Source organism: Penaeus monodon, chromosome 26, assembly GCF_015228065.2.
Source record: "Penaeus monodon isolate SGIC_2016 chromosome 26, NSTDA_Pmon_1, whole genome shotgun sequence".
Taxonomy (NCBI): Eukaryota; Metazoa; Arthropoda; class Malacostraca; order Decapoda; family Penaeidae; genus Penaeus; species Penaeus monodon.
The window spans coordinates 24784357-24791856 of NC_051411.1; positions in this window are offsets into that span (position 1 = coordinate 24784357).

Genomic DNA, 7500 nt, shown 5'->3' on the forward strand with positions numbered 1-7500 from the left:
TTCCCTCCCCCAAATGCCGCGCGTCCTTTACGAAAAAGGACGGGATAAGCGGAAGTCCTAGCGCCCCCTGTCACCCGGGGGCACGCTCTCCCCCGGGGTGAGCGGATTCGAGCGGCGGCGGAGGAGGGGGAACCCCCGAATGGGGCGCCGCGGGAAGCGAGGAGAGTTTTTTCATTTTTTAGTTATTGATTCTATCGTTAATGTTTTTGGCTATGTCTTTTATCATGTTACTTGCATTATCATCATCAGTATCATTTTTTATTTTTTCAATTTTGTTGTCGTATTTTTGTTTTTTATTTTTCCCATATACTTTTCTGAAATGATTATTTTACAAATCATTATTAATATTTTTATAATTATTCTAACTATTAACGTTACTTTTCTTATTGTTATTTTGATATTTAATTAATTTTGGTAGTTAATATGTAGGGTTTTAGATAGATAGCGTAGATGGTTTCAGTAGGCGATGATAGATAGGAGCTAGAGAATAAATGGTAGGTAGATGGTAATAGAAGATGGAGATGAAAAAAAACATTTTTACACACAAAACACACACACCCCACACACCCCCCACCCCAAAACACACACCACAACCCCAACCCCAAACCCAAACAACACACAACACACACACACACCACAAAACCCCACCACACACACACCAAAAACACACACAAGGGTTTATAAGAAAACCAGCATTCCCGCACCCTTTTAAGGTGTTTTCCCAACCCCCCGGCTCCTGGCGTCTAATCTTTATCAACCCTCATCTCGAAAACCCCAACAACTATGGGCCCTTTAAACAAGGCTTTATTTTAAAAATTTGGTCAGTAAACATCTCTGGCCACTTTTGATCATCACTAAGGAAAAGATGCTTAAAATGTTTCCTTTTTAAAAAAAAAGAAAAAAAAGTTTTTCCATTTACGAAAAAAACAAAAACGAGATACTGAACCGAATTTGACAATGTAAAAGAGTTTTTGACAGTTTCTAATTTTAATTAAAAAATTTTTTACTTTTTAAAAAAGAATAAAAGAATGAAGAAAAGAAAGAATATAAAATGCAAAGGAGCTGAACGAATTCACCATTAACCTCCCCGCCATCTCCCTTGCCTCAGCGGACATGACTCTACGAATTCTACAAAGGAGTAATAGATGCCTTGATATAATCAAAAGACTTATTACAGCCCATTGTATCACATCAAAGACAGATCTACGTAATAATTACAATCTCCTGTTGGCGAAAAAGAGAACCGTTTGGCCTAGTCCACATAGGTGTTCGAAAATGTGGATTTACGGCAGAACTGGGGCAAGGGAATTTTATGGGGGCCGGCTTTTAGCAGCCTTGTTTCAAACCGTGAAATTGGCTTTGTTAAAATCCCTAAGTGCTTATCTAATCAGTTTTAATTTTTAGTCTCTTATTAGGACGAATGTACTTGGAAATAGGTTTGTCCATATCGTTACATAAATGTGTAAATATCTTTGTAAAAATGAATAACTAAAAAAATTTTCCGTAGATTTTTTGTGCGAAACGAATAGTGTGTTTGGGGGGGGGGTGTGTGGGGGGGAGAGGGGAGAGAGAGGGGAGGAGAGAGAGAAGGGGAGAGAGAGGAGAGAGAGGGAGAGAAAAAGGGACCCGGAGAGAGAGAGAGAGGGAGAGAAGAGAGGGACGGGGGGAGAAAGAGGAGGGGGTGGGGGGGAAAAAGGGGAAAGGGGGGGGGAAAAAGGGGAGGATGGGGAGGGAGGGGGGGGAAGGGGGAGAGGGGGATGAGGGGAAGAGAGAAGAGGAGAGGAAAGGGGGGAAAGAGGAGAGAGAGAGAAGAGAGAAAGAGAGAGATAAAAGGGGGAGAGGAAAGGGGAAAGAAGATGAGAGAAAGAAAAGGCGAAGGAAGGAGATAGAAGAAGGAAGAAGAAGAAGGGGGGGAGGGCAGAAGAAAGAAAGGAAAGGAGGAAGAAAAAGTAGAAAAGAAGGGGAAAGAAAGAAAGATGGGAGGAAAAGGGGAAAAAAAAAGAAGAAAAGGAAAAGAAAAAAGAAAGAGATGGGAAAGGGGAAAACAGACGGGAAAGAAAAATAAAAGGGAGGGGAAGAGGGAAAAAGAAGAAGTAGAAAAGAGGGGTGAAAAAAAAAAAGGGGGGGGGGGGGGGGGGAAAAAAAGAAAAATAATAGAAAAGAAGAAAAAAATAAAAAAGTAGATAGAAAAAAGATGGCGGGAAGAAGACAAAACAGAAAAAGATAAAAGAAGAATTGAGAAGATAGAAAATATAGAAAGAGAAAGGGAAACAGAAGAAAAAGGGGAAAAGAAGAAAGAAAGATAGATGAAGAGATGGAGGTAGAAAAACAGACAAAAAGATAAAAACAGAATAGATAGATAAATAGAAAGAGACGGACAGACAGACAGAGAGACAAATAAATTGATAGACTGAGATAGATAGATAGATAAATAGACGAAGAGAGAGAAAAACCACCTAAGAAAAAAGCAATAATCAGACTTCACAGACGCTACTTAACAGCGGCTGAACGAAACGGAATAAAATATTAGGCTTAATATTTCTTCACTGACATTTCTCAACGGTAAAAGAAAACTAAAGATAAAGAAAATATGTCTAAATGCTGTTTAAATGAGATGGTGATATAGTTCTTTGATGTTGGGAGAGTGACATATGCTAATGAGGAGCGGAGAAAGAAAGATATAGAGAATAATAAAAAAAGAAATAAAACACAAACATATAAATGCAAGAACACATGCAAACACGCACACATATACACGGCCACAAACACAAACGCACACAAACACATACAGACACAGACACAAACACAAACACATACACACACACACACACACACACACACACACACACACACACACACACACACACACACACACACAACTCCCCACACATCTAAACAAATCCCAAAAGGCTAAAAATCGTCAAAATCCCTAATAGCGCAACAGCCATTATTGCAAACCTCAAAGTGACAGCACAAAAGGAGGCAAAAGACACATTAACATATAAATAGAAAATCCACCAAAAAGCCTGCTGATTGGCTGACAAGGGACGCTGACTGGCCAATCACGCCCAACGACCGAAAACAATTGATTAGCTGCACAGATAATTGGTCCAGTCGGATAAGTGATGCGGTAAAGCGGTCGAAATTAGAGATGCGAAAGGGTTAAGTGACTTTTATTTCTCTCTTTGTTTCTGTCTTTCTTCCTCTCTTTCTTTCTTTATTATCTCTCTCTATCTCTCTTTGTCACAATATAATAATGATAATTGTGCGTATGTGTATGTGTATGTGCGTATATATATGTGTGTGTGTGTGAGTGTGTGTGTGTGTGTGTGCACGCAAAGGTACACACATACGCACCCCAGACCACCGTGTACTTGTACATATTCATATCTGTGTCGCTGCGTACCTGTCTATCCATACATGCATATCTGTCCTCGAACCCAACTAGTCTCACTCGTAACACAAACCCAATAACCTCCCCACTCACTCATCCCCCTCGCCCCCCCCACTCCCCATGCACACCCACCACCCTATCTCCCACCTCATGCCAACCCCCGACCCTTCCCCTCGCCCCCCGCCCACCACTCTCACGACCTCTTCCCCCCCTCCCTCCCTCCCTCCCACGCCCTCACGCCCACCCCGCCATGGAGGACGCGCGTACCAGGAAAAGAGCGGGAGGAAGGCGGTTCAAGAGGCTGTTCGAAAGCAAATCTAATGAGCGCCAAAGAAGGGCTTGCAATCAGCAGGAGACAATGCCCGTCTTGCACAGATTGCAAAGCCTTGTTGAGCGCGCAGGCAAGTCTATTGATGTCGAGGATGACGTTGCAGAGTCTGGGGGAGATGTGTCCTCGCTGATAATCTTAATTGCTGTCCCGGTTTCTTGCAACAGTGCAATAGGGGCAGTATGGCATGCTTTCCCCTTTTTTTCTTAGTTAAGTTTCTCCTGTTTTTATCTTTTCTCTTTTGTGAAAATCGTTTCTTTTGTTTTTCTCTTCTTTTCCATTTTTTGAAAATCGTTTCTTTAGTTTTTCTTCTTCTTTTCTTTCTTTTTTCGAAAATCGTTTCTTTTGTTTTTTGGATTGCTTGATTTTTTTGTCCCTCTCTTTTCATAATTCCGTATTCTCTCTCTTTTTTCATTTGTCTGATCTGCTTTGATAATCTTCCTTCCTTTTGTTATTTATATATTTCGTGGTAATCTATGATATTTCCGTTTTTTTTTTTACTTCCTCTCTTCCAATGAAAGATATTCTAAAATAAAATCTTAAATGATAAGTCTCTTTATAGAACTCTATGATTTCAGCTATTCTCCAACGTTACATATCAGTTATAATAAAATAGGATGGTAATAGGATTAAGATCACATCCGAACACACGCACATACACACACACACACACACACACACAAACACACAAACACATGCTAACTTTCTTTCCCATTGCTAACTTTCCCGTTCCCATTCATATACGTGTAATGTATATCACGCACAGGCGCTCTCACACGACCCACACACGCACATGTACATATTTGTGTGTTTGTATGTCCATATCCCTATAAGAACATCACCAAAGAGAGACTAGACAGATGTCTGTGAAAACGTTTGTTTAAGATGCGTATACAGTACTTGTGTGTATGTCAATATCTGAGTGATATATCCATACATACACAAACACATAAACAACCACACACCCATCCACCCACACAAACACACACACACACAACACACACACACACACACCGCACATACCTATATGTACCTACCTCCCTTACTACTAATGTGTTTATCTACCTACCTGTGTATCTTTGTATTCGTGTGTATGCGGTTAACTCCGCTTCTAAATCAGCCATCCGTAAAGAAAACAGCTTGCTGGTTTTTAAATCCGGATCTTAATCTCAGTTTCATATTTGAACAGCCAAAGTCGTTACACTATTGCTATGTTTATCGTTTTATGATTGCTATCTGTATTGGGCCTCTCAGATAAGTTATGCCTAAGTACAGAGTATCGGACAATGTACTCAGGTAATGGGATACCGGATTCCAATTCTCATTTCTTACACAAAAAGCGGGAGAGAGAGAAAGAGGGAGGGAGAGAAGGAAAGAGAAAGGAAGGAAAGGAGGAGGAGGAGGAGGAGGAGGAGGAGGAGGAGGAGGAGGAGGAGGAGAGAGAGGAAAGAGAGAGAAAGAGAGAGAGAGAGAGAGAGAGAGAGAGAGAGAGAGAAAGAGAAAGAGAAAGAGAAAGAGAGAGAGAGAGAGAGAGAGAGAGAGAGAGAGAGAGAGAGAGAACTAGCTAGCTAGCTAGATAAATTAACAAACAGATAGCACTAAACAACAGTAACAAAGACGACGGGACATTTTTTCCAAGAAGTCTGAGCTGAAGTTCTGAAGTTCCCATTAAAAAAAAAAATTTAAGATGGAAAAAAAGGAAAACAAAACTATGTAAAATTACCCCCTGAACTCCTTAGTAACATACAACAGGAAAAAGACCAACAGGTACAATAACACGACGCCAATTCTACACATTCCATCGTTGATAGCATTTGTTACAAGACCAGATGTCATTACTCTAACGTTATTCTGATATTCAGCACCAAAACGTTGCTATAATGTCTATGATTATCCCTTCGTGATGGAGATAGAGGAAGAGGTGTGGTAGGTGCTTCCTCCCGTCACTGTCTCTGCCACAATTGGGTCTGTTTAATTGGCTACATTTAGCAACCACTGATTTGGATATTCTAACGATACCATTTGGCCAGATATACTGAAATATAAAAACAACAAAACGAAATAAATAAACGAACAAATAAACGAAATAAAAACATCAAGACGAAAGAAGAGGCAAGAATTCACACACAAAAAAAGAAAAAAATGCAGATCTTCACGTAACGTCTTCTTATCATGTATTCGCCTCTCTTTCTATAAGTCATCTTTTTTAACTTACTATAGAACAGATTTAACTCAAATTTTCTATTCAGTACAAGGTATGAATGAATAGAAGGAAAGACTTTAAATAACACCCAAATTCGCGAAAGAGTGAGGGGAAGGGGGAAGGGGGAAAGAGGAAGGGAGAGGGGAAAGAGAAAGGGAGGTAGAAGGCAGGGAAAGGGGAACGAAATAGAACAAAAAATGATGAAACCTGAAAGGCAGAATGAAATTAGCCGACCTGCCGTTTAGAAGATGGTGAAAACAGGGAGAAAGCCTTCTAAATAAAAGTGAAACTCAGGAGTGAGGGATAAAGTGGGTAATAATCAGCAAGTAGAGAAGAGACAGATTGGGGGATGAAAAATGAAAATAAAACGTGCAGTGCATCATTTTCTGTTTTGTATTACTGTTTATGGGTCATGAAAGGCAAGAAAAAAATTAGCTATAAAAATGATACAAATAACTATACTGGCAAACATCTGAAAGAGAGAAAGGGAGAGAGAGAGAGAGAGAGAGAGAGAGAGAGAGAGAGAGAGAGAGAGAGAGAGAGAAGAGAGAGAGAGAGAGAGAGAGAGAGAGAGAGAGAGAGAGAGAGAGAGAGAGAGAGAGAGAGAGAGAGAGAGAGAGAGAGAGAGAGAGAGAGAGAGAGAGAGAGAGAGAGAGAGAGAGAGAGAGAGAGAGAGAGAGAGAGAGAGAGAGAGAGAGAGAGAGAGAGAGAGAGAGAGAGAGAGGAGAGAGAGGAGAAGTAAAAGAGAGAAAGAGAGATAGAGATAGATGGAGAGACAGAGAGAGGATAAACACAAAACAAGACACACAAAACAGTGGAAACCCTTCACCTTCTCCCAGTGAGCGAACAGAATAACCGATGCAACATGAAATGGTGCAAATCGCATTATTCAAATCACCATATTCCACAAATTGTCCTAAGCTTATTATCCTAATTGCCGTCGAATTACTAACATTTTTTGGGGTGAATAACACAGTTCGGGAAAATAAGCATAGTCTAATAAAGAGGAAGAAGGAGAAGACGAAGAAGGAAAGGAAGAAGAAGAAGAGAAAGAGAGAAAGAAAAAGCATTCTTATCAAACACATGACGCTCACATTCTCAACACACAAAAATAACCACAATGACAAGCAAAACCTTACGTGTCAATATTAAAACGAAGTAATACAACTTTATAAAAAAAAAGAAAAAAAAAAATCCTCCTTCACATTCCTCGAATCTTCAAACATTGTTTCGATTCACTCAGCAATCAACAAATACAATACCTAACACCTAACTTCATTTGCATAAACATTTTTTTTATGAAGACAAATTCCGAACAGTTACTCATTGGTTGTTTTCGATATTGATGATTTCTAAAACATTGCTCTGCTGTTTGTGTTTCCTTTCAGTTTTCTTTATTAGACTGAGGGAATTATAAAGACGGCGTAAGCATACATGTCAACATAGAAACACATATAGAAGAACACACCATGCACATTCAAGCAAACTCGTACATAAACACACACACACACACACCCGTAACGTCTCAATTTGTCAAGAGTTCCTTATCAGGTGAACAATAAAAAAAATGGTTAC